The sequence below is a fragment of the Parasteatoda tepidariorum genome, chromosome 2, assembly GCF_982258835.1.
Source record: "Parasteatoda tepidariorum strain Cologne lab strain chromosome 2, Ptep-v5.0, whole genome shotgun sequence".
Lineage (NCBI taxonomy): Eukaryota > Metazoa > Arthropoda > Arachnida > Araneae > Theridiidae > Parasteatoda > Parasteatoda tepidariorum.
Genome location: NC_141756.1, coordinates 73,669,939 through 73,695,979, shown reverse-complemented (window position 1 = coordinate 73,695,979; position 26,041 = coordinate 73,669,939). Strand labels below are relative to the sequence as shown.

General features: G+C 27.3%; 1 protein-coding gene across 1 annotated transcript in view; it reads right to left on the bottom strand.

The window, feature by feature from the left end:
- LOC107446627 (allatostatin-A receptor-like) overlaps positions 1 to 1,583 on the bottom strand; it is a 105,352-nt gene extending 103,769 nt beyond the window's left edge. Inside the window, exon 1 of the mRNA XM_016061318.4 lies at positions 1,266 to 1,583. The gene's annotated coding sequence lies outside the window, so the exon portion shown is untranslated. The remainder of the gene's footprint in view (positions 1 to 1,265) is intronic.
- Between the last annotated feature and the right edge of the window lie 24,458 nt (positions 1,584 to 26,041).

Below are 26,041 nucleotides of genomic sequence, written 5' to 3'. Positions count from 1 at the left end.
TTATTGAGGACATGCTGGAAATCAAAAGTTGCAATAGAATTATTTTTATTTTGTTTAATAAATTCTGAAATAGGTTGATCATTAGTTATAATCCAGGAAAAACCATCTTTAATTTTGTTAATATTTTTTATATTAGTAGTCAGAGAAAATGGTGCTGGATTTAATTAGGTAAATATTAGAATCACGTGTGATTATTGTTCTAAATTTTATTAAAAAATTTTTGAAATTTTCAACTGATAATTATGTAAGGAAATTTAATATTGTTAATTTAAATTTTTTATCCTCTAATATAAATCTAAAAATTTTAATGACAATATTATTATTTAACTTACCAGGCTTAAAATTTTTACTATTTTTTTAACTCCTTCTTTAAAAGTTCGACATAGAATTTTTTTACAGAAGATTGTTGTTAGGTATGTCTATGGGAGTAATTAAAAAATTATTTCGTAGTTGCTTAATTGATCGATAAATTTTAGACAACTTTTTTAATAGTTTCTGCCATTTAAATTTCTCTTAATATTGAAAACAAAGTTTTTAAAAGAAATAATAAACAGCTAATTTCCATTCATTTTACTGTAAATTGCCTTAAATTTTGCTCATTATAATTCCTAGTTGTAAGTTTTCTCTATTATTAAAATTACCAGTAATGTTTATGATGTAAATCAGCAAATTCAAAACATTTATCGTTTTCACAGATATATAAATGTATATATAATCTCTATAATACAAAATTACAATGGAAATATGCTTCAATTAGTGCATGTTATTTATTGATTAATATTTTTATTATAAATATATTAGTTTGAAGCAAAACATAAAATATTTTTTCTGACAAAATATATGTTTTACATATTTTAAATATTAAATTAATTTTCGGTAAGAAAACATATACTCATGACTGGAAGATTACGTTGTTTACAAAAAATAAATATATAAAAATATATGTTGTAGAAAAAAAAATATATAGAACAATTTTTAAATAAAGATATTATTTTTAATGCTGAAATTAAGTTACATTACCTTTTACCATAAATTTTGCACGGTTACATTTCTTCAATTATAAAAATGATTATTGAAAAACAAAATAATGTAAGGAATGAATAAATGAATAACAAATAAATAAATAATACGAAACAGATAATAAAATAAATAAATAATAAAATAAGTTTATAAAGAAATTTTATAAAATAAAACAGGGCTTAAAATATCAATTTTAACCAATTTACTGTATGTTTCACGTAAAATTTGTCTTTAGAATCTCTTACCTTATAAATCATTTTTCCTTTCGTGCAAAAAAGAAAGTTCGAAACTGTAACAAGGTGTTTACAAAGATTTATGAATTTAAAAAGAGTTTTCCTCTTCTCCTTCAAAAAGTTCGAAGATTTATTTCATCATGGAACACTTTGAACTCTTCAAGCGGACCGAAAATTGAGAGCTGTTCTCTCATTAGACGCAGGGAGCGTAAGAACTTTTCATCCAACAGAAGGAAGATGAGGATAGCAACTGACGAACTTAAGCTTTGAGGAAAATTCTCCCTCATCCTCGAGCAACTTGGGTCGCACAAACTATCGGCGCTTTAACAGAAATGATGCTAGAGCATGTACGATTCTTTTCTGCTTCAACCAATGAAAAGAGAACGTAGGCTGTTGTTTCCACCAATCAGTAAGAGAAAGTTTTAAGTTCTTTAGAAAAGGAAGAAAGAGAAGAGGCGACTAGACAAATGTCATTTTACCGCACTTGTTAGTGTCTTGAAAGTTGCAAAAGGAGGAGGGAGGTGCTCAAGGCATGGATTTTTTAAAGTTTAAAAGAAGTTGTTTGGAAAATGCTGTTTTTTATTTAAATGATTTTTTTTCTTCCTGAAACTATTTGTAAAACTATGAATAGATAAAAAAAGGAATTCAGTTAAGTTTTTTAAGCTTCATTTTTTGCTATAATTAAGCTTTTTAGAGGAAGTTTTGAATTGTTTTTTTATTAACAAGTAAGTATTAAAAATATAGTTTTAATCAATAGTGTAGGATCAAGACATGGATGGAAAATACATATATTACAAGTACAATCTACCAATACAATAGTAAACGAATTTTGTATTATTTTGGAATATAAGATCCTAAAACTTCATTATTTTTATATTTTTTAGTAAAAACTATAGATCATTCTATATAAAATCGAATACAAAATGTTGACATATGGGATGCACAGATTTTAATTTTGTTCTAAGACCTTAAGTAAATGTAAAATTCTTTATTCGCATTTTTTTCAAATAAATACTTACAAAGATGTAATTGCTTGACAGAATTTTACTATAACTTTGTAAATTATTAATTAGTTAAAAATTTTGATGCCCCCAAAACATAGTTTGCAGAAACAAAGTTGAATCGAGCTACATAAATAATTGTTTCAGAAGCTACTTAAATAATATAGTGCAAGCATGTATGTTACACGTCCATAGGAACATCCATAAGTATTTAAATTAATTTCCTTTTAAAAATTCTATACTACATGCATTTTTTTAAAAAAAGAAATCACCGTCTGGATCACATTCAGTGCACGACTAAAAATGTTTCAGTCAGGGAATATTATGCTAAAAAATAAAATTATTCCCATAAAGTTAATACAAAAAATGCGTGTCTGAACGCAATTATTTGCTCCTAAAATATACAGCTACCGACCATAAATTGGAATAATGACTTTAAAGGTTTTCTTCAGTTTGAGAATTAACGTTGTTTGAGATGTTCCAATTAGTTTGTCGAAATGGAAAAAGGGGACGTAATGCAGTGCTGCCATCTGTACCGGAGTGAAAGAGTTACATATTCACTGTACAGTATGTGCGAGAGAGGTGCTCTTTAGAACTTAATGGGATCGAGCTTAGGACCTTTAAGAGAGAAGCAGGACCTTGAAACTACTGTAAAAAAAGTGTACGACGGCACGGCCGAACTAGGAAAATTAATATAGCGTATATAGCATTATGTAATTCAACCAATAATAAAAATAATTTATTTCGATTGCATGAAATTTAAAATTAATTATCTGTTATGAGATAATTTTAGCTTAAAAGGTTTCATTTATTTATAGTTTTTGATTATGATATATTTTAGTTTAATTCGATTAAAATATTTTATCAACATTATCAATTTATACATATTTTTGTATTGCTTACTCAGCTGAACTTCGTGTTCAAATTAGTTTTGTTCAGGTATGGGTGAAAAAAACAATTATTGAAATTTAATTCATTCAAAAATTATTATGTGGAATATAAAGTAAATCGTATGTGTAAAAAGTTAACTTGAATATATATAATCTAAGCATAGGGAATATATTGAAATATATGCTCATTATATACTGAAATAAATACGGTAAGATGATGTTTCCAATTATGATTAATACGGTAAGATGATGTTTCCAATTAAAAGACCGGACGTATGCCCAAATAAGAAAATGACAAAATGTACTTATCACATACAGGAAAATTTGATAAAAATAACACTGGAGTCATAGAAGAACAGAATCTTTTATTAATTTTTTAAATCACACACCAACATACAAAAACAGATAATTGAGTATGATGTTAGGGAAATTATTTTTAACAAATGCTAGGGTTTTTACAAAGAAATGGGTGACGAGAGTAATTTAAAAATTTTATAAAAATTACTCAATCGTATAAGTCAATAAATTACGTATTACATTATGTAGATACAAAAGAAAGTAATTTAAAGGGTGATGAGAAGATAAATACAAGAGAATCATTTAAATAAAAAAAATTATATGATTTTCAAAGAAATTTCTAAGGTATAAAAGGGTAGATATAAAGAACATTAATTTACTGAAATTTAAAAGGATTTGAAGATTTTACATTATTATTTTTAGTCAAAAAGTAAGATGTGGGAAAATGAATTCATTCTCTCGATACAGACCAAAGTCCGCATCTCAAAGAAAGAGCAGAGATGTCACTTAGTGTAGAACTGGTGTAGAACCAGAAAAAGTGATAGCCAATTAAATTTAAAGAGAAGGAGAGTTTAAAAGTCACATAAAAGAGATTGTCCCCCTTAAAAAAAAAAGAGAAAAAGAAAGGCGAGTAAAGAGGGGTATCTCTCCCCACCGGAAGTGCAATGACTGTGTTGACCATCGAGGAAAAGGCGAATAGAATGTTAAAATAAATTTAAACTGCTATATATAAAAAAAGAAAATAAAGGTTCAAGAAAACTAAAGTATTAGATATAAATAAAAGATTAAATATAAATAAAATAAAAATTTTGTTACTTGCACAAAGTGTAAATGTCACACATATGTTAAGCACATATGTACAAATAAAAGACTTGTGCTGGTTTTAATTCCCAAAGAGCACAAGTGGTAATATGACATAGCATTCATTCGCAAACAGAAATACACGATATTTTAAACATTTTTTAATGTATCAAATCGTTCTATGAAACCACAGACTAACTTATTTATTATACTTTCTTAAAGTACTTCTCAAACTTTTGTATACGTTAAATAGTTTCGATTATTGTTGCAATATAGACTATTTTTGTTGTCATTTGTTGTAATTTAAACTTTTTTTTATAGAATGGATGAGGCAAATCATTCTCCATCTTAAGATCTTACGCAGAAATAATTCATGACATAGGAATAATTTTTCGACTTTTTTTTCATAATTTTTTTTTTGTAATTTATGTTTATCGCAAATTGGAACTTATCGATCAACATTTTGATAATTTTAAAATCGATTGGAAACCTCAATTTGTAAATGTATCATCCATTTCCGAGATAAAAAAAATACAGTTTCATTCGCTATTTGATTTAGATCCGAAGCTATCCGAAACATTTTCTGGGAGTTTGTAGGTTTTAGCGAGCAAAGTTTGTTTGATCCCTTGTATATTGTATTTTAGTTTAGAACCATCGTTGAACAATCAACTGAACTACTCACTTTAGGGCTATGGATGTTCAATTCCAGAGTGTTCAATTCCTTGTAATTTCCGGGAGACAAGGGAACTTCTGGATTAAATATTGGGAAAAATTTGCCTTCGTGAAGGATTTCTGGTAAGTGGGTTCTAATGCCACTTGCCACATGGGCAAGCCTGCTTGGTGAAACCGAGCAAATTTAAGGCAGAGTGTACGATTTTTGTTTTTCAGTGGCGCCATCTATGGCCAAGAATTCGACTTCTGCCACATCATACGTCACACCTGTTTATAAGGCCGACCCATTCATATATCCATTCATTCATCCACAGATCGTAATTTTGAGGATCGATCTCCAATCCAGTACCCCCAGAGGTATTGATTTGTTTTAGGAACATGGAGGACTTTGCGACACGATAGAATTTTAACGTGCATTAGTCACCAACTGCACGGGGAGTCTTCGGTCGGCGGGGTTCGAGCCCATGAACTCTCGGACATGGGCCCAGTGCCCTACCGACCAGGCTATCCCAGCCGTATTGTATAGGATTTCTAGATGGATCTAACTCGTAATCATGTTACAAAGAGAGGAAAACGTCGAAACCTCCCATGGTTAGCCAGGCGGCGGGAACTCTGACCCATGATCTGTCTACCACAGAGGATATTTTACGTCAGCACTATGGTTTGTGATAGCAGGATACGGAATTCGTATAGAACAGCCATCACTGGGATTTAAACCCGTGTCACCTTATTTGGAGTTTAGTGCTTTATCCCCTGAGTCACTATGGTTCAGATTCTTCGAAAAGTAAGGAAGAAAATGCATTTTTGATTAGTGTAATCGTTTCTAAACGGCATATCTGTAAATTTTCCTACTTTTTCACCCAACTACAAAGCGTTGACTATTCAAATTCAAATTGATAGAATTCTTTAACTTACAATTAAAAATAACTTTCGATAATCAATCTAAATTTAAAAAATGATCTAGCCTGGTTTACGTAAAAATAAACGTTCTTTAAAATACATAAAAAAAACTGCTTTTTTCAGATATTGAAATTTAAATTTGATTTCAATCTTTTCAAAATATTCATTGATCTGAATATTCTCTGTCTGGTTTATAAATGTTTTGTAATATTTATTCAATTTGAAGTCTCAAATTTTATCATGCTTGTAAATACAAGTAAGATTGAATCATTTATGCGAACTACTTTTTAATAATTTTATACTTTTTATTTGCAATATAGTTACGTGTTTGTATGATGGTGCTAGTTATAGTTAATTTCGGTAGATTCTCTTTATACAACATAAATATATGCAGAGACAGTTTATCCTCTTCGTTCATTTATATGCAAGCCGATTCATATAATCTTATATATGTATATCGAGTAAGATCCATCTATATAATAAATCAATTTATCTTAGACTAAACTCAATATGTAAAATTTCTCTTTTTAGACACCTAATAATAGACTTCATAAATCTTCCAATTTTATCAGTTTTTTCTTCTTCTTTTGATTTACGGATTACATATTGCAAATATAATTTATACAGAAATTTTTAAATAAATATATTATTTTATTTCAAGAAAAACGATATATATTTTATAACACTGTTCGTACAGAGAAAATGTAGGATTTAATTTCAAAATAAATACACTAAAATGTATTCTCAAAACAACGGAATCAACGTTACTTATGTACTGGCTGTTTCAAAAATGACAAATAGTTAGAAAAATAATTCTGAAAAATAAATCAATTTCTGAAAAATAAATCAATTAATGACTGGAAGTAATCTGATTAGGACACGCGATTACTTATTCAACGTGAAAGTTAAAACTAGTTTCAAATTTCTCCAACAGAGGGCATCAGTATCTGCGAAACACATTTAAATAATTTAATAATTTTCAAAACAGTTGTTGGATAAAACCATACAAATACCAGCTGCAATGATCTGGCATGCAATAGATAAGAATGTTTTATAGTTATACCAGTAAGTTATACCAGTTTTAAAGTAACACCAGAGCTTCCTTTTTGACGAACTTAAATTTGATGAGTATTTAATTTCTGAAACATTTAATTTAACAAATCTAACATTTTAAATTAATTAAAATTAACATTAAACAAAAAGAAAACACTTAATTTCATAAGAAGAATGCAGAAATCCGTGTATTTTTATTTCAGAGAGTTTTCTGAATTTTTGAACTTTTTTATCAATTAAAATGAAAGTTATATACTACTGCTAAAATTTTAAATCTCATTTGAAAATTAAAAGAGTTATCAGATCTCTGTCTAATTAACTTCTTTTGTGCTTGTGAAAAAATGTTTTGCAAGTTATATTTAATCATTTTACTGGTGTGCATAAAATGCGCTATAATTTCTCTATTTACATAAAATTCATCTACAAAATATTGAAAAATATTCCACATTTTATTTAATTCCGACACATAATCCATGAAATTACAGTGTTCACAATTTCCCTTTAAACACGAAGTAAAGTAAGTTAGAAAAATTTAATTTTGAAGTTTTTCACAAAAAATTATAAGAGAAAATGAATTATTAAATTTCAATTCGAAAGTATTCGATTTTTTTTCCTTTTTCAGCAAATTTCTCTGAATATTCTAATTTGTATGAAATTTGCTATTTCAAGTGAGTGAAAAATACCTAATAAAGAAAACATACAAATATATTACTAAAATTCTAAAATTCGTTAAGTAGATATTACAAGAAAATGGAAAAAAATATGATAACTCAGCGTTGTATACTATAGGTTTATTTGAAAATTAAATAAACAATTAGTTTACACAATATTATCGCTTAATAACAAATGTTTAGTTGAATTATTAAATTAAAATGAATTTTCACGAAACCTTCTTCTTTTGAAGTTAAAATGATAAAAAATGAATCCAATTAAAATTTGAAAAGTCTGTTTAATTATATAATAATGCATCATTTTTAAAGTAAATGATGAAAATATTATACTTTGAAAATAAAAATTGGATCTTGTATTACAAATGAATTCAATTAAAATATCCCATCATTATTTGTAATGGTAAATTCCTTTTTAAATACTTCTGAAAATAAGCTGAATAAACATATTATTTCAAAGTTAGCTTATATGATTTCCTTTTTCATTATTATATCAAAATAATGATACTAATCAAATTTCATATGAAATTAATAGTTTTTTGTTTTTTGAAAATTTGAAAATTTATATCATTTGTTAGTGACATACAATCATGCTGAGCAAATTAAATTTTATAACATTAAAATGAAGAATATTTAATTAAATTACTTTATTTCTGTTCTAAGTAAATGCACAATGACAAAGAAAATCTGTTCATAATTAGTGGAATATGATTAAAAAATTTCCGTGCATCTGGCTCAATGGAACTCAAAAAAGCTCGGTAATTATTAACAAAGTGTTTTGTTAATATTTTCGATAAAATACATCATAAAATATGCTTTTTTTAATATTAAATAATATTGAAATATACCAGTTGATATATAATTTTATAATATTAAAAATATACCAGTTGATAAATTTCTCTATTTCTTAAGTTATTAGCAAAAATGGTAATTCCCTTGTTTTTTATGTAAATGTATTTAAGTGAATAATAAAAATAATAAAATGCGTTCGAAAGCAGAAGAGCGAAGAAAAATTTAGACACTCATAATTTCTCAAGTATATTTTCTTTCATTTTTATTTTATTTGTGTTTATTATTTCGTCTCTAACATGAAGGGTTTGTAAGTAATGCAGTATTCCTAGTTAAAAAAGCGTGATTATTAATTTTATTAGGGAGCAATGATTCAAGATATTTGTCATTAATTTTTTTATTTCATTCTTTTCCTTTATTGTTTGACTTTTTGTGCTAAATCCTGGCTGAATTTAATCACCAATTTCCTAATTCGATATCGGAAATTGCTTAAAATAAACTTAAAATAAACACCTTCTTTAAAACAAAATGAAGTTATAAAATTTACAAAAACGTTAAATCATAGAAATGAGTTTTGTTGAAAATGATATCATACAGTCCATCCAAGGACTTTAATATACTTATTTTGATTACGGGATTTTCAAATTGAGTAACTATTCCACAGTATAAAACAATTTATATTTTTAAATAATCCGAATTTAGTTCATTTGTTTTGATCTTAAAATTTTTTTATTTTATTAAATATTATCGAAAGTTCTGAAAAATTATATTGTTAGCTTATGATTATAAAAATCATTTGCATAGAATAATGAAGAAAAGATCAATAACTTTTGATTTTTGCATAGATCAAATTCTTCAAGCGTGAATTTTGCGAGTTTCCCCTTTTTCAGTACTTAAAATTCTTTTTTTTCTACTGAGGTCCTATCTCCTTTATCATAAAATATAAATCGGTTTTCCATAATCTCATTTGTTTCCAACTTTTTTTCGTTTGAAAAACTCCTTTCCATGCAAAATACAATTTATTGCATGCATTTAATTTTCCTTATTTTTGACATTATATTTTTTGAGAAGTTCATTTTAGTTAAAGCTAGCATGTAAAGCAATATTTTATCTTTTTAGAATTTGGGAAATAATTATATGACCTGCATTTTTAATAACTCATTTAGCTATGTTTTTTTCAAAGAAAAATAATTATCATCTGTTAATTCTTTATTTGTGTTAACTTTTCTAACATTATTATGAAATTATGTGGTATAAATTAAAAAAAAAAATATTTGCTTAAAGACAAGAGATTACTTGAAGGAAGAAAAAAACAATTTTCTTTTAAAAAAAGCATAACCCCAAAGAGAAAAATAAATTGGTCCTAATTCTTTTTACAAATAAAATAGTTGAAAAAACGGTGCGTAATAGAACAAAAATATTTCAAAGCTGCATTGGAAGCTACTTAAAACAATTTATACTACGATACGCAATTATGTATGTTACGTTAAAAATATACACATGTACATGCAATGCTATGTATTTCAAAGTTTCTGGGGTGGAATTTTCATAGTGATGAATATATTCATTGAATAAATAGCTGGTTACCCAACAGAATAATTAAAAAAAAACGTTGTTTTATGTCATAAAATGTTTCTTTTAATATTACATAGACTTTTGTATTATCTAGTTATTTTAATAATTTTTAACAAATGTGGCGAGTAAAATAAATTTGTTTTAGAACTATATATATATATATATATATATATATATATATATATATATATATATATATATATATATATATATATATATATTATTATTATTATTATTATTATTATTATTTTTTTTTTTTTTTACTTTTTGCGATCTATTTTATTTATTGTTATTTTTATAAAAAAAATGTTGAGTGCTCCTGACACTATTGTATTAATATATTTTGCTTTGGCGTTATTGATACAATATCAGAAAGCACTCTGTTTTGCGGATATAATCGTGAGGGCTGAAGAAAAGATTATTTTTTTTCCGGTTTTTTAAATAAAATTTCATCCTTTTTTTTATAAACTGTTGTTTGTTATTTTTTTACTTATTATTTCCCCCCTTCTTTTCATATGTCTATTATTTTTCTTTGTTTTATTCTTCATTTTGAACTTATATATTTATATATATATATATTTATATATATGGTGATTTTTAAAACTATATATGTATATCTTGTGAATGAGATTTCAATGGTGAACGAGTAAAAGGATTATATTAAAGTTCTATCCTAATAGTCCTAATAATATCCTAATTGGAAACTTAATATTTAATTTAAAAACATTAGGAAGTCATTAAAATCATTATCATATATATATATGATCTGGAAGTTATAAAATATATTAATAGAATAGAAAAAAAAATATTAATTCTATATTGAAAGTAGGGATTGATTAATAGTATCCTCTTATTACTAAACATTTCTAAGACGCCTAATATGCGAATATTGAGTTTTTTCCCTCCTGTTTAACTTTAAATTGTCACTGCAGTCTGAAATGTAAACATTTAGATTCTAGTTTACAGGAGCCGCGGTGGCTCAGGGGATAGAGCCCTCGTCTCTTAATGAGATGAACCGGGTTCGAATATCAGCGAAAAAGTGCAAAAATTGCTAAATGATAGACAGAACGTGTGTTAGACTTTTCTTACCTTTAAGCTAACCATAAGAAATTTTCATATTTTCCCAAACTTTTAATGCAAATTCATGTTAATTCCATAAAAAAAGCCCTTCACGATGACTAGTTTCTCTTGATGTTTGATTTAGGAGTTTTCCTTGTCTTCTGGGTTTTGTTCAAAATTGAAAAGCTGAGGCCTTGGAAAGTGATATTAGTAAACTCAGAATTGGGGCAACTATTTAACAACGGTTATAAAACATAATATAAAGTACTAATAAGGTGACAAAAAAATTATATTTATTTGAAATTCCTTTCATATTTTGCTTATTAAAAGTTGTAAAAGAGTTTAAAGCAATAAAAAAATACGAAATAATAAAAGAAATATTGTAAGGAAATAAACTAACAATTTAATTGAGTACACCAATTTAAAATAATATTTTTATTAAACGCGTGCATGTCACAGCTAAGAACAAGAACATATATTATATTTTTTCAATCAACAGAATTAGAAAAACTAAGAAAAACAATGTTTAAAAGTTTACCGTTAAGATTAATATATATTGAATATTTTTCTGTCATTAAAATCACATATTGAAACAAACATGCGTCATATTCAATAAGTTTCGCTTCTTCATAATCATAAAACTAAACACTGATAAAACGATTCATTTTAATAATGAAATTTCTGGCTTTTAGTGCATTATTATAAAATCTTTATAAATTTATTTTTGTTTATAGCGTTTGAATTCCAAAATTTTTTTCTGGAAAAAAATCAGATGTTTCCAAAATAATTCTCATCAGTCAAATGGTTTTAAAAAAATAGCTATTTTCTTATTTTAACAGATAATGTAATTTAAAATCCTATGGAACATTTGAACTTTAATTAAGGCAACTAAAAGAGAGTTGCAGAAATTTGCATAGTATTAAAATTTCTTATAAAATGTCAGAAAAAAATGAAATGAATATTTAAATTTTAATGACTTTGAATATGAGTTTTAAATATATTTAACTCGCCATTAGATGTTATAAAATGATTGCTTTAAGAGTAATGTTAATGTCACAACAATGTAAAAAATTCCTTTCTTTTAACAGACTTTCTACCTGTTTGACGATTTAAAGCTGTTTTGCTGACAAAAAGATTTTTCTCTCGAATCACATAAACGAAAAGGGTCAGTTTGAAATCTAGTTTCTGCCTAGTAGTTTTGCTTACAGCACAATAACTAACCGTTTTTTTTTCAAAATATTTTACGATTATTTTCTATATATCCTCCTATTTTTAAGCAAGGTTTTGAGCATCGTATAAATAAAACTGCGATACGAACTTTTTTTAAATTTATACTTAACCGATTATTGTATATTTTAGACAGACGTTTTTGGTTAGTTCAGTTGCAAAACAGTTTTATGCGCGTGGACCACTACATTTTAAACAAATTTTCATTTAAATATTTTTTCATTAGATAATAATTTTCAGATTAAACAGTTAAGCATTTTTCACCATGCCGGGACACAAGAGCTGTGATAGATCAGGAGACAGAGCGTTCACTTACCAATGAGTTGACCTACGTTCGAGTCCCAACATCGACTAGTCATGCAAATGCTGCCCTCGACCTGCATCGTCCAGAATACCAATATGGTCATTTTATAGACTTTCTTGTTTAAACAAAAGAGTTTGTGTCCTAAATTAACAACACTCCTCGGGTTAAAGAACAGGTGTCTGTTTTTAAATGACATTATTCTTCAGTGAAATAAGCGGTTTTATACTGGTACACAAGCTTACAGTTTTTTTTTTCCCTTTCAATGTAGCAGTTTTAGAGAGTTCACAATACAGATCTATTGTAAAATGGCTTCACAAGCACAACTCGATACATTTATTTTAGGGTAATGACTAACCAAACATTTCAGAAGCAAAATAACAGGAACTCCTTTCTTATCAGAAATGTAATTATAACACGTAAATGCACACGTGTAACTTATTTTATTTAGCATTTTAAAATTCGAAGAATTGTAGAGCAATTGCTTTTTGGCATTTTTAAAGCGTACAGTAACATCAATCAGTGAACTTTTGGACACTTTATTTTTATCATTGCGCATTTTTGTGAAAATTTATATACTGCATAATGTGTACTCTAATGTAATTGCATGACTATCTGATCACAGGCTTAATTTTGCTGTATAATGGAAGTGTAAGTTTAATTTAAATCGACCAGTATATTTGGTACCAATGGAAAATATTTTTTTGAATTATAATAGCTTTATTTTGTTGCAATTAAAATTGAAAATTATTTTTCGCTACTAGTTGCCTTAAATTAATCCTTGATCTTACATTTCAGAACATAATAAGAACTACAACAAATGTTTGTTGTTGTTTTTAAATATTTACTGATGCTCCACTTTTAGAAAATTTTAATATATCACTTGATATTACATTCTTTAATTGCATGTTTTTGTTCAAAAAATATATCCTTTGACAAATAGAAATGAATTTCCCTCATAAAAATATATATAATGGCCCTAACATAAGAGCAACATTTGGGTAAACTAAATTTCTTAAGACACTTTTGCCAACATTGAGTAATATTATACTAAATAGTAATTTGATACACTTTTTAAATAAAAATAAAATTTAATTTTCTACATAAAAATGTGTTCATTTTCCAACTTAAGATAAACATTCAACTAAATTAAAATGTTTTATAAAGACACTATCTCCTTTCACTAAAGAATAACTCCTTGTACACATTTATAACTAATATCATAATTCATATTACATGTAATACATTAAAAACATATGCTTTTTAAAAGACATATGATAATTAATGTTGAAAAAAAGTGAAAGAAAAGAAATATAATAAAATAAACAACGTGTTTCAGAAAGTTAATTCCAAATATCAGCTCACGTAATATCTGTATATTGAAAATTATTCGTTTTTATTATCATTTAATTCTTGGATTTTATTCTATTCATCATCGCTTACTATTTATTATTAGTATTATTATTAGTTCCAACACAAATTACTTTGGAATTAAAAGAAAACATTTCCGAAAAGTTTTGTTAGAAAGTTAAATGGAACAGAGAAAAAGAAAGAAATTATCTCGATTATTGCCATACATTATAAGAGAATTGTTTGCTTGAACTAAGGTCAAGTAAATACATGCTTACTCAATATACATATTTAAAGGAAAAATAGCTCAATAAATATAAAAGTGAAAAATGGTTTTCTCGAGGTATTAATCACAAACTGAAGTATTTCCTTGATTTTTGTTCTTGATCTTGTTACAGCATTATTTACTTTCTAGGTAATTTGAAACATAACTTAAACCCTATCATAAATGCAAAATCTAAGCTCTTACACATATTACCATAATATATAAGACCTTTAAATTGATTGTATTAAACAGATTTCAGAGTAAAAACCTTGAAATATATCTGGCGTTGTATGTTAGATTTATAGATTAATTAATAAATCGAAAACATATAAAGAGGCTTATTTTACTATCGTATAAACGAAATTGAGGCCACGTAGCAAATATGAGCCAGTAAGGGAAATTTAAGTTCTATTTCTGTTCTTTCGTGTCTATATGCCAACACTTTAGAATAAAAATGCGTATTTCTAGAGAAAATTCTGAATATTTTCTTGTAGTGTTTTTTTAAAATTCTTATTAGATTTTTTCTTTTAAGAAAAGGAGGAGGGGCAAATTTACATCTATTAAATTCGAAATTCTGGTAATTTGGATTTACTGTTTTTGACAGGATGAAATGAATATTTTTAGGAAATTTCAAAATAGAGCTCTGGGTAATTATTTGTTAATTATTAACTGGGTAATTATTTGTTAATACCAAAATGAAAAAAATTGCAAAAAATAGTATATAGTTAGAATGATGTATAATCTTTAAAAAATTTTAAACTGTTAAAGAAATATTACATTCACCAAAAATAATCTACAATACATTTTTGAAATGAATGGAAAATTTAAAAAAAATGCTATAAGAAATTTATATAATTTAAAATATATTTAATTTATAAAATATTTTCTATATATCATAGAAAAATATATATCTGATTTTATTAATTAAAAGAACATTTGTAATGATATTGCTGGTACAAAATCACGAAAGTGAAAAGCCATAACAGAACTTTTACATAAACTGTGAAATATTTGTTTAAAAAATTAATTTTTGATGCAGCATTTATCAAATAAAACCTTTATCTGAGTCTTTATCAAACAAAATCTTTATCTGAATCTTTATGAAAAAAAAATATTTAGCAAATAAAATCTTTATCTTTAGGTGCTACAAGAAGTACATTATTGAAACACCTAACATGCACTAAGAAAAAGTTATGATCAAAACTACCAGAATGTGGTAAAGTTTAGCGTGTTCTTGGCTCTGTGGTAATAACAAAAAGAACGTTAATATTTACTGAAGCGTTTCAATAATGACTTTGGTTAAATTAACAATAAAAATACGGTTTTACAATGCGGTTGGGTGGTAAATATGGTAAAATTCCGTAATTTTAACCAACAAGATGGTACTTTTAATAACGCAAGTATAATTTGAGGTGACACAAAAATATTCATTTTCATAACCTCTATTTTATTTAATAAACGCTTCTTAGCTTTGTTTTCGTCGGTTAGTTATTCTTATTTCTATGTAAGCTATAAGGTAACTATAAAAATGCTTAAAAGAATGGCTTGTTTCTTGTCAAATTAAAGATCAGATAGCACAAAAATAAAAAAAGACAGCGCAACATTGAAGTACCCACTGTCCTTATGCTTCAGAGTGTTTCGTAGATCACTTGAAATTTGGTCCAGTCTCCCTCTGATCAAGAGCTATATGTTATGGAAAATTTAAATGAACGTCGTCTAAATCCTATGATCCATTTAAATAAACTTCCATTTTAAATAAATTATAGAAATGTAAACAGTCTATTACTATTTAATTTGGTGAAAGTCATAGCAAATAAATAAAAATTAAATGATAGTTCTGATGAAATGTTTGACAAATTTATCGTGATACTTTGAAACACGGCTTAAAAATCATTTATTTGGTTAAATTAACTTTTCGTCAGTTTTGTATTTTTACTACATGTGTGATGATAGGAAATAAAATTTAGATACAAACCGTTACGACAACGAACAGAAAAATTACAAATGGAATGGTTTAAATACTGAATATGCTTATTTTATTACCAGATTTATTAAAATAAGTAGGATAGTTTCACTAGATGTTTTTTTTCATAGGACATTAGTGACAATTTTAATTTGACCTTATATATAAGATGATATTTTTAAAACCGATTGTTTTTTAACAAATGATTCGGCTAGTCAAGAAAAAATGAGGGGAGATTGAAAAACTGGTAAATGAAATCGTATTTATGCACACAAATGAATTCTGTTGTAGTATAGATCCATCGTATCATATAGTATTTGAATGGTAGTATGATTGAGTGCGCTTTGAATTTTCCCCCAAAGCCTCCCTAGGTCAAAAAATTCTGAATATTTGTTAAAACTAAATTATATTTTGTTCCTCTCAATATAATGCGCATTCCATGAAAAAATATCGTTGATTGTTAGTTAAAGTAAAACAAAAATTCCCTTAATATCAACATGCATTAATTAATGAAAACTAGTGGGCTCCACCTCGGTTCGCTAACTCTCACCCAATCTACTATGGTTGCTATATCTTAAATGATTGACTTTGCGAACCGCGCTTGCTCAATGGCTACTAAGTTAAACTCACCTGAAATCTATTCTAACTTAAAATATTAAAAATTTAAATCAATTAGTAAAATCTATAGAACTAATTCCTCTTCAAAAAATTAAAATTTTTAGTCACTAATAATTGGGAATGAAATAGGATTGATTTGTCTATAAATTATCTAATGGCTTCATCTCTGAACGTAAACATCCACCGTTGTTAATAATGTGTCAGGAATTAGCTTCATTGGCATCGAAAACACATAATTGGCTATATCCAGCTTTCTTCCTATAAATTGTATACAGCCGAGAATAAATAGGATAATTCTGACTGCAAATGCGAAAACAATATGGCATATTCTCAGGAGGTTACCTTATGTGAACCCCCAATGATTCAAAAGCAAGTGCAGCATTATATTCACGAAGATTATCTCGATAATTTCTCTTGCCTCAATTAAATTCTCACATAATAATTTTCGGATCAAATCGGGAATAATCACAAATTTTAGCAACTTGATTTTCCTCTTGGCAACATTTCATATACCTTTCAGACGTATTTGTCCCCTTTGTCCAGAAATGAGTTGCACAAAAACTACATATTTTCATCATGAAACCGATGACATGTTCTTCAACAATTAAATCGTGTATGGCGGCCACCTCTGCTACGCCTTTTTTTAAATATCACGTCTTTCATAATTCTCTTCCACGCTATATTTCGCTATTCGAGTACGCTTTTTAACGAGTATATATATATATATAAATACACTGGTGGACAAAATATATCTCATAAAATACTGAATATAAATATATGAAATTTTGTATGGATATAGCTTATTCCATGATAATAAAGCATGCAAAACAAAAATGAAAGTGCCAAGACCTGACAAGAACTATCATATCTATAGACTGGCAAGACCTATTGCCAATAAGTCCAATGTAATCTGAACTTACGGATAAAAGATGAAAATAAAAGTGAGGCTTGTACAGTGTGTGTTGCCTCTAGTATGATGTATGGTCACCCCTGACAGACAGACAGCATGCACAACGAGTATGCATGCTGTTAACAAGGGAGTTAAGGAGGACTTGTGGAAGACCCTTCCATTCTTCCACTAGAGCGATTTTTAACTCCAGAAAGTTCTGGGGGAGGTTGGCACATCGCAATAGCTCTCCCAAGAGCATCCCAAGCATGTTCAATAGGACTCAGATCGGGGGATTTGGCAGACCAATCCATTCGTTGAATATCCTCGCTTTCCAGATACTCATCAACCATGAGAGCCCTATGTGGTCGCGCATTGTCGTCCATAAAAATGAACTCAGGGGGAACAACGCCCCTGAAAAGACGTACATAGGGCTCTAGGACCTCCTGCCTGTACATCTGGACATTCACGGAACCATTGTCAAACAGATGGACCGGTGTGAGGGTATCTTGCATGATCCCTGCCCAAACCATGAGTCCTCCGCCAGCATAATGTTCCCTTTCGATAATGTTGCTGGGATGGTATCGGATTCCAGGTTCCCTCCATATCAATAACCGTCCTGAATCAGGTTGTAGACTGAATCTGGACTCATCGGTGAAGAGAACATTAGCCCATTAAAGCTGTGTCCAATTCTGATGTTGTCTTAATTTTGTCCACCAGTGTATTTTCAATTTATTAATTATTAAATTTATTTATTACAGTATTTCTTCAAAAATCATTCTTTAAAAAAAGCTACATTATAGAATTGCATATTGTATTTTATCAAATATAAAGACTTATTTAAACAGAAATATAAGCATCCATTTGGTGAATTAACTAAATTTTATGCATTAATGCAGTTTTAAAATTTATTAATTCTCAATTTAAGTTTAAATTACTTATGTTAAAACATTTTTGAATCTCATTTTGGTGTACCTAGTTGCTTAAGCGCAATTAAAAATTATTTTCTAGTTCAAGGATAATTTTTTAAATAAAAATGTTTGAACAAACTATCTAAATAAATAATCATTTGTTGCGATTTCATTTTGAAGTAATATTTCATTTTTTCAATTATTATATTATGATATTGTGATACTTTCATATCATACTTCAATTAATTATCTTATTTTTGCTTTCCTACATTTGATTTTAAATTGCTGGAAGATAGAGCGAAAAAATATTTTTGAATTTGAATAACTTACACGTTAACATAGTTTCGAAATTAAATGAATAAATGAGTAATAAATACATAAATATAGTTTAAAATTTTGATACTTCTAAATGTAACATTGTTAAAAAAAATCTGAAAGAAAAGTTTAATAATATATTAATACTGTGTCATGAGTATTTGAACAAAACTCAATAGCGCTATATTTGCATGATTTAATAATTTCTAAAAAAATATAAATATATACGTAATTTTAACTATTACGTTTCCTATGAAAGGAAATAGTTAAAACAATTCAATGCACTTTATAAGTTTCCTTTTAAAGATAAATTAAATTCATTTAAAAATGCCAAGTTAATTAAATTTGTTTATTTATTTTAATTCAGTTTTTGAAAAAACTCTTTTGTATGTAACTATATGTAAGTGGTTTCTACATTACACACTTTGCTATATATTTAAAAAAAAATCATTTTTGCAATATACTTGCAAACCTTGTTAATGTATTCTTTTTTTAAAATGTATTTATACTTATTTATACTTAAACAAAGAATTTGTATTTCTATCGTAATTTTAATAACAAGTGTATTCTTTATTTTTCCCATTATATATGTAGTATTTCCAAATCATTATACAGGAATAAAAAATTATGCATTGTGATTTAGTATAGCGCGTGATATTTTTATATAAGTGGCATTATTTTACGTAGCCATTTACCATGAATGTACTATGCAAAAGCTTCAATTATATTTAAAATAAATTGTGTTATAATTTATAATATCTTTAATTTAATCTGACAATTCATCTGCCGACCGGTCAGTGTAGTGGGCTGGGAACTGTCCTTGCATCCGAAAGGTCCTGGGTTCAAATCTCGGGCAAGGTATGGATGTTTCTTTCTCTCTGTGTGTTTTATGTCCTTTCTCTTTTGTGTGTGAATGTAACCCGCCCTATAAACGGGTTGTGGTTGTGTGAATGGCGCCACTGAAAAACAAGGAGCAATCGCACCTCCTCTGCCTAAGCAGGCATACGACAGAAAAATAAAAAAAACAATTCATCTACTCTAACTACGGAGATCTACAGTGAAATTCTTATTTAACAAATATATCTTCGAAAACATATACAGCATAATAAATTTTATTAGAAGAACTTACTGGAATTTAAAAAAAACTAAGTCGTATTCGCTTCATTCTTTATATTATTATTTTTGAACTACAAAAATGAATTATAAATAACTTGAGATATATTCTAACTCATTTTATTTTATTTTTTCTCTATTTTGTGTAATAAAAGTCCCAGAATAAATCTAAAATCTTTCACATGAAAGATTAACTTATCTTTTGAAGCTTTAATATATCAAGCATCTATATAATCTAGTAAAACAATATCAATACATGGGCTTTTAAAAACTTTTATACATCCAACAGTGAAAACAAGGAATTCGTAATTGTTAGAAATTGAATACTTTATACAATGAAAACTCCGAATACTAGAATATGATTAAATTTAATGTGTTTTTTAGCTCTTTGGAAACAATAAAAAGCTAGGTAATTCGCAAGAAACCGCTTCGGTAATGATTCTGTACAAATAACAATAAAATATAGTTTTTTAATATGCGATAAAATTTGGAAACTGGTAGAAAATGGAAATTTTATCATGGTACCTCAAAGAATGGCGTAAAAACCATTAATTCAGTTAAATTAAATTCTTAGTTTTGTATGCTCTATGAAACGTGGGGTATCAGAACTTTACTTTTAAAAGCAAGAATTTCCGATACACCTCTACCATGGGAATGAAAAGTTATCAAATAAATGGTTTAAATATTTGTATATTTATGTTTTATATACCTTATTATTTATATATATATATGCATATATATACATGCATATTTGTGTTTTATTAACCTGAATCATGCTTTTTCTTCCTTTTTTTGTTTTAATCAGAAATGGCATTAACAAACTGAACGGTAATTTTACCCTATTTTTTTCCGTATAGTTACAATTTTAGCCACTATGTATGTTAGATTTTTTAATTCTTTTCATAGGGCTTAAATAATATTGTTAATTGTGATTTATTTCTTCCATTAGAGGCATTTTGGAAATTTTATGCTGAAATTATTATACACAATGATTATATACATAACCAATTGACTCTCTTTCAAATAAATTTCAATAGTATAAAATTGTATTTTACTTTATGTACTTAAAAGTAAATAATTGTATTATTATAAATTATTTATTTATATCAATACCAGGGCTACCAAAGTTGAAATTTCTGCTGAACAAGGAGTTCGATTTAAAAAATAAGATTTTTATTAGCTTTTCTAACAAAAAATAGAAGCTTTTATTGACTTTATTCGTTTACTTTTTTTACTTAAAAAGGATTATGATAGACAAAGTATGGTTCATTTCACCCCATTATAGTCTGTATCGTTATCGTCTATTTTGCGAAATTACAGTACTTCAGTCTCTATATCATCTGGTTCTATTCTATATCTATTCTCTGAATCTTCAGTACTCTATAGAAAATATTAATATAAATTGAATACAAAATGAAATTAATAGTCTCTGAAATGTTTTCCTCATTCAACTGCCAACCTAAGAGACTTTGTTTTGAAAAATATTAATGCTAAATTTATGATTTACATTCAGGAATCACTCAAATGCTGTTATTTCTAAATGTAAATTTTGCCTGCAACTATCATGTGATCTACACTCATAAACTGCAAAAAAATAGAAAACAATATCAGTCCAACGAACCACGGGATTTTCTTTTAAATTTGCGTTCTGAATCCATCAGAATTATCTGAGAAGAAAAAAATATTTGTTCAATTTCTAGACAGAAAAGACGGCCCAGCAAATAAGAACAAATTTTTTTTTTAAATTTTTGCATAACCGTCGTTGAACAGCCGACCAAATTTTGGTTCTACGACTACTTATGCTCTTGCAATTTTTAACTAATCCAGAAGACAAGGACACTTCTGGATCAGTACCCCCAGAGGCATGATTTGTTATGTTAACATGGAGGACTCCATGACTCGACAGATTTAGCGTGGCGTTCTTACGTTTTATACCAACACAGATTTGAGGTAAAAAGGCACACTGTCGTACATTCCTTGTAACCTTACGCATTAAGGAAAATCATTTCTGCTTCCTTATATGGAATTGAAAAAGGGAATGATTTTAAAAATAACTCTTCCTTTGAAATATAAATCTATTTATTTTTCAATGGTATGTTTTCAGCCTTGAATTCCCAAAATAGAATCTCTCTACGCTTATTCTTTAACAAAGACATTTTATGAAAACGAAAGAGATTTAATTCTTTTATTAATGCAAAAGTATTTAATTTTTGTATTACATCCCCCCCCCCCAAATTTTTTTTTGATGAGCCAAAATAAAAAAAATTTAGAATTTTTTAGGTTGGTATGACTGCTCCTTTTTTCCTACTACAAACAACATTTTTTCAATTATGTAAAGAAGAAAAAAATTATTTACAATGACAAAAATAACAACATGATAATGCACTTCATCTGTTTAGACAACTAAACAGAAAAAAAAATGAAACATGCTTATAAACTATTCTACTAAAATTTTCAAAAATTTTTTCACACAAAAATATACAAAATTTTTATGCAAACGAACTGGACAACAAGTGTCATTTATTCAGAATTTAATTTCAACATTTGTGGTTTTTGATATTTCCTAAGCTTTAATACATGTACTTTTTCAAAATTTTGTTTACTTAAATTTCTGTTTATTTATTTTGTTTTTGTAATCAGTTTCTTGGTCATTCTTTCTTTTTCCTATTTTTCCTTTTATTTTTTTTTTGTTATTGTTACCCTTTACATATTTTTTCGTCGATATTTACCTGATAATGAACGCATCCATTACCTAGATCTATCTTCGAATCATTTGAACTTTTTGGACATTCTTTCTTTTTATTTTTTGATGTTTACTTTTACTGAAACATCCTTAACATTCGTTTTTTCGATGCTTATTTTTTTGAAACATCATTCTTTTCTTTTTTCGATGTTTACTTTTTTTTAAACATCTTTTTCACCATTTTTAACCATAACATTTTGAGAATTCTGCTGTTTAATGTGCAAAGATAAGTTGTCACTTTTAGAATTAGCAGAGATGATCAGTCTCTTACCAAATAGAATAACAACTGGCCCGACACAATCAATAAACAAACAAAAATCCCTGCAAGTCTACAATCCTACTAAAGCATATGGTAAATCAGTAACAAGTATAAAAAACTTAACTGATTAAACAATTTCGCCTATCGTAATAAGGGAAACTCACAAATTTTGCTAAGTGTTAACTGTCCTTTTGTTTGGGTAATATATAAGTTTTCACATTTTTTAAATAGGAATATTTAGTTTTGACCAAGACCGAAAAAGTAAAAGTATTACACTTTCTTTTATTTTGTTTGAAAACTCTTCATTGTTAGATTCAAAAGAAAGTTCTGAACAATTTAATTTTTAAATGTGGTTAAATCTAAAAAATCATTAGGAAACAAAAGTTTAAAAACTTAATTTAGTTTGCCGTCACTAGTTTAATTGACGTTTGAACCATATTTTTTTCTCCAAAAAAATATTTTAAATGTACTAAAGAACAATATTATATCATAATTAAAAAAAAAAACAATATAAGCACTAGAAATGCAATCTAATCATTAATAATATTCTATTCCATTATTCAAAATAAAATATTTAGATTACTACTCATATCTAATATTACTAAAATATTTAATCATAACATTGAGAAAGAAAAAAAAAATAAGAGAAAAAAAATATATCTACAGTGAATCCTTTCCATTTGCCACACTTTTCTTTTGACCTTCATTTATTTCGCTGAAGAGAGGGGGAAAAAAATGCCATTTTTTTCTTTTTCTTTCGCGCACTTAATTCGTAGCAATTCATGATTAAGATTCACGCACATTTTTTTTTGTTTTCACCTTGAGCAGTAGGAATTGTAGGATCACTCGGTGTCGAATCACTACCATGGATGATGTTTCTTCCAACTTAGAGGCACTATGGAACTGTAGGGTCATCGGATGGGATACTTTCACTGGTTTCAGGGGACAATCTCCAGCCATCGTCCTTCCTTCCATCTACATCAGCATTTCAGGCGCGACGAGGTACAAGTAGTACGGGTAGAAAATCGCCCTCCTTCCTTCAACGTTTTTTTCACTGCCGATTTTTTTCTCCTCCGGGGGTGATGGAAAATTTCCACGAAGCAGTCAGCCTCCGTTACGCTTTGTTTCTGCGAGATAAAAATGGGTAAAATTCCTCCAAAGGTTTCCTCAGCAAGCAACTATGCTGCCGACTTGTAATAGCAGTGCTCCAACCCTGTTATCAGTGTTGTATTTGGCTTGAAATAATAGCAGTCTTAAGCCATCAGACGTTCTAAACAGGTTTATTTAAATGTATGCTTGTATTGCTAACAATTCACGTCCCCACTGCTGCAAAGGAGGGGGAGTGGACAAGACTCCGGACAATTCCGGAAGAGCTTATCAGGATCAAATCATGATGAAAAGGACACGCAAAACTATGCGTTCTTACGATTTATACCAGCACAGATTTGAGGTAAAAAGGCACACTGTCGTACATTCCTTGTAACCTTACGCATTAAGGAAAATCATTTCTGCTTCCTTATATGGAATTCAAAAAGGGAACGATTTTAAAAATAACTCTTCCATTGAAATATAAATCTATTTATATTTCAATGGTATGTTTTCAGCCTTGAATTCCCAAAATAGAATCTCTCTACGCTTATTCTTTAACAAAGACATTTTATGAAAACGAAAGAGATTTAATTCTTTTATTAATACAAAAGTATTTAATTTTTGTATTACATATATATATATATATATATATATATATATATATATATATATATTTATATATATATATATATTATTTTTCTGTCATTCAAGAATATCCTATATGGACTATTTTTAAAATCTATTTTTTTAAACTTATGCCACACTGACTGAAAATACTATTTTAATCAAAGTGAATGTTATTATTTGCTAATTTTACTTATAAACTATCTGAAAAGTAGTAATAGTCAGATATTTTCCTGGAAAAGACTTGCTTAAAAAATTTTAAGACTGACAATTATCGAACTTACGTAAATAACAAATAAAACCATACATTATTACAGAGACAGTTAATGCCACAATAGTTAAAAATATTATTTTACCAAATCAAAAAATTGAAGAAAGGAATAAAAAGTGGAGAGGAAAATAAAAAATACGATAGACAAAAACAAAGGGCCAAACGCAAAAACAAACTGGGAAAAAATAAAAGATTATAAAAACGAGAAGATTGGAAGGAAAAATAAATGAAGGATGGCAACAAATTAAGGAAATGGAATGAATTAAAAAATATAAACTATCCGAATCTAAATAAGAACCTAAATTTAAAACCCAACTCCATCCAACAAAAATTAAAATTTTTTTAGCATGAGAAATTCTATTATGTAGTAAAACTTTTTGACCATTGCTTTCTTCCCAGTTTTATACAGTATTTTCATTCTGATTATAATTCCTTTCACATTAAAATAGCATTTTATACTGCAAAATAATAAATATTTTCATTTTACTATGAGTATTTCACTTCATATTTTACGCAATTATTGCACATTAACTTGACTAGAACTGAGAGAAATAGAAATATTATTTTTTGTTCGAAAAAGAAATGTTGATAAAAAATAAATATTTGAGTTATAAATTATTATTCCAACTGTATTCCTAATTCAGAATATAAAATGATACTCTTAATGCTATTTAAATAATTATACTTTTTTTCATAATTACGAGTAAATTTATCAAATTAATGCGTAAACTATTTTCTCAGTAAAAATCTTGAAAATCCTTACGAAAATAATTTCTTGATTTGTTGAATTAATATATTTTCCTGTCAGTTTTGAGGAATGAAAACATTATTCTTAATTTAATTTCGTTTTCACTTTCTTTATCCTCCGAGAAAATAGTTATGACCACCAGTGACAAATCACAACATTTTCCAACTTTATAAACGCTCATTAATGAAGCTAAATCCCTAAAATATATTTAATCCAATTAAAACTTTTCCTCATGCATTGAATTTTGGTTTGACAGGCTTAGTATGTTCATATACTTAGCAAAATTACATCACCATTTTAATGTGGTTATTTATTTATTTTAATATCAATACATAGGAATAAAGATATTCACAGTGTAGGGTATTTTCTAATAAATTTTGTACAGAATTAGTGATGAAAA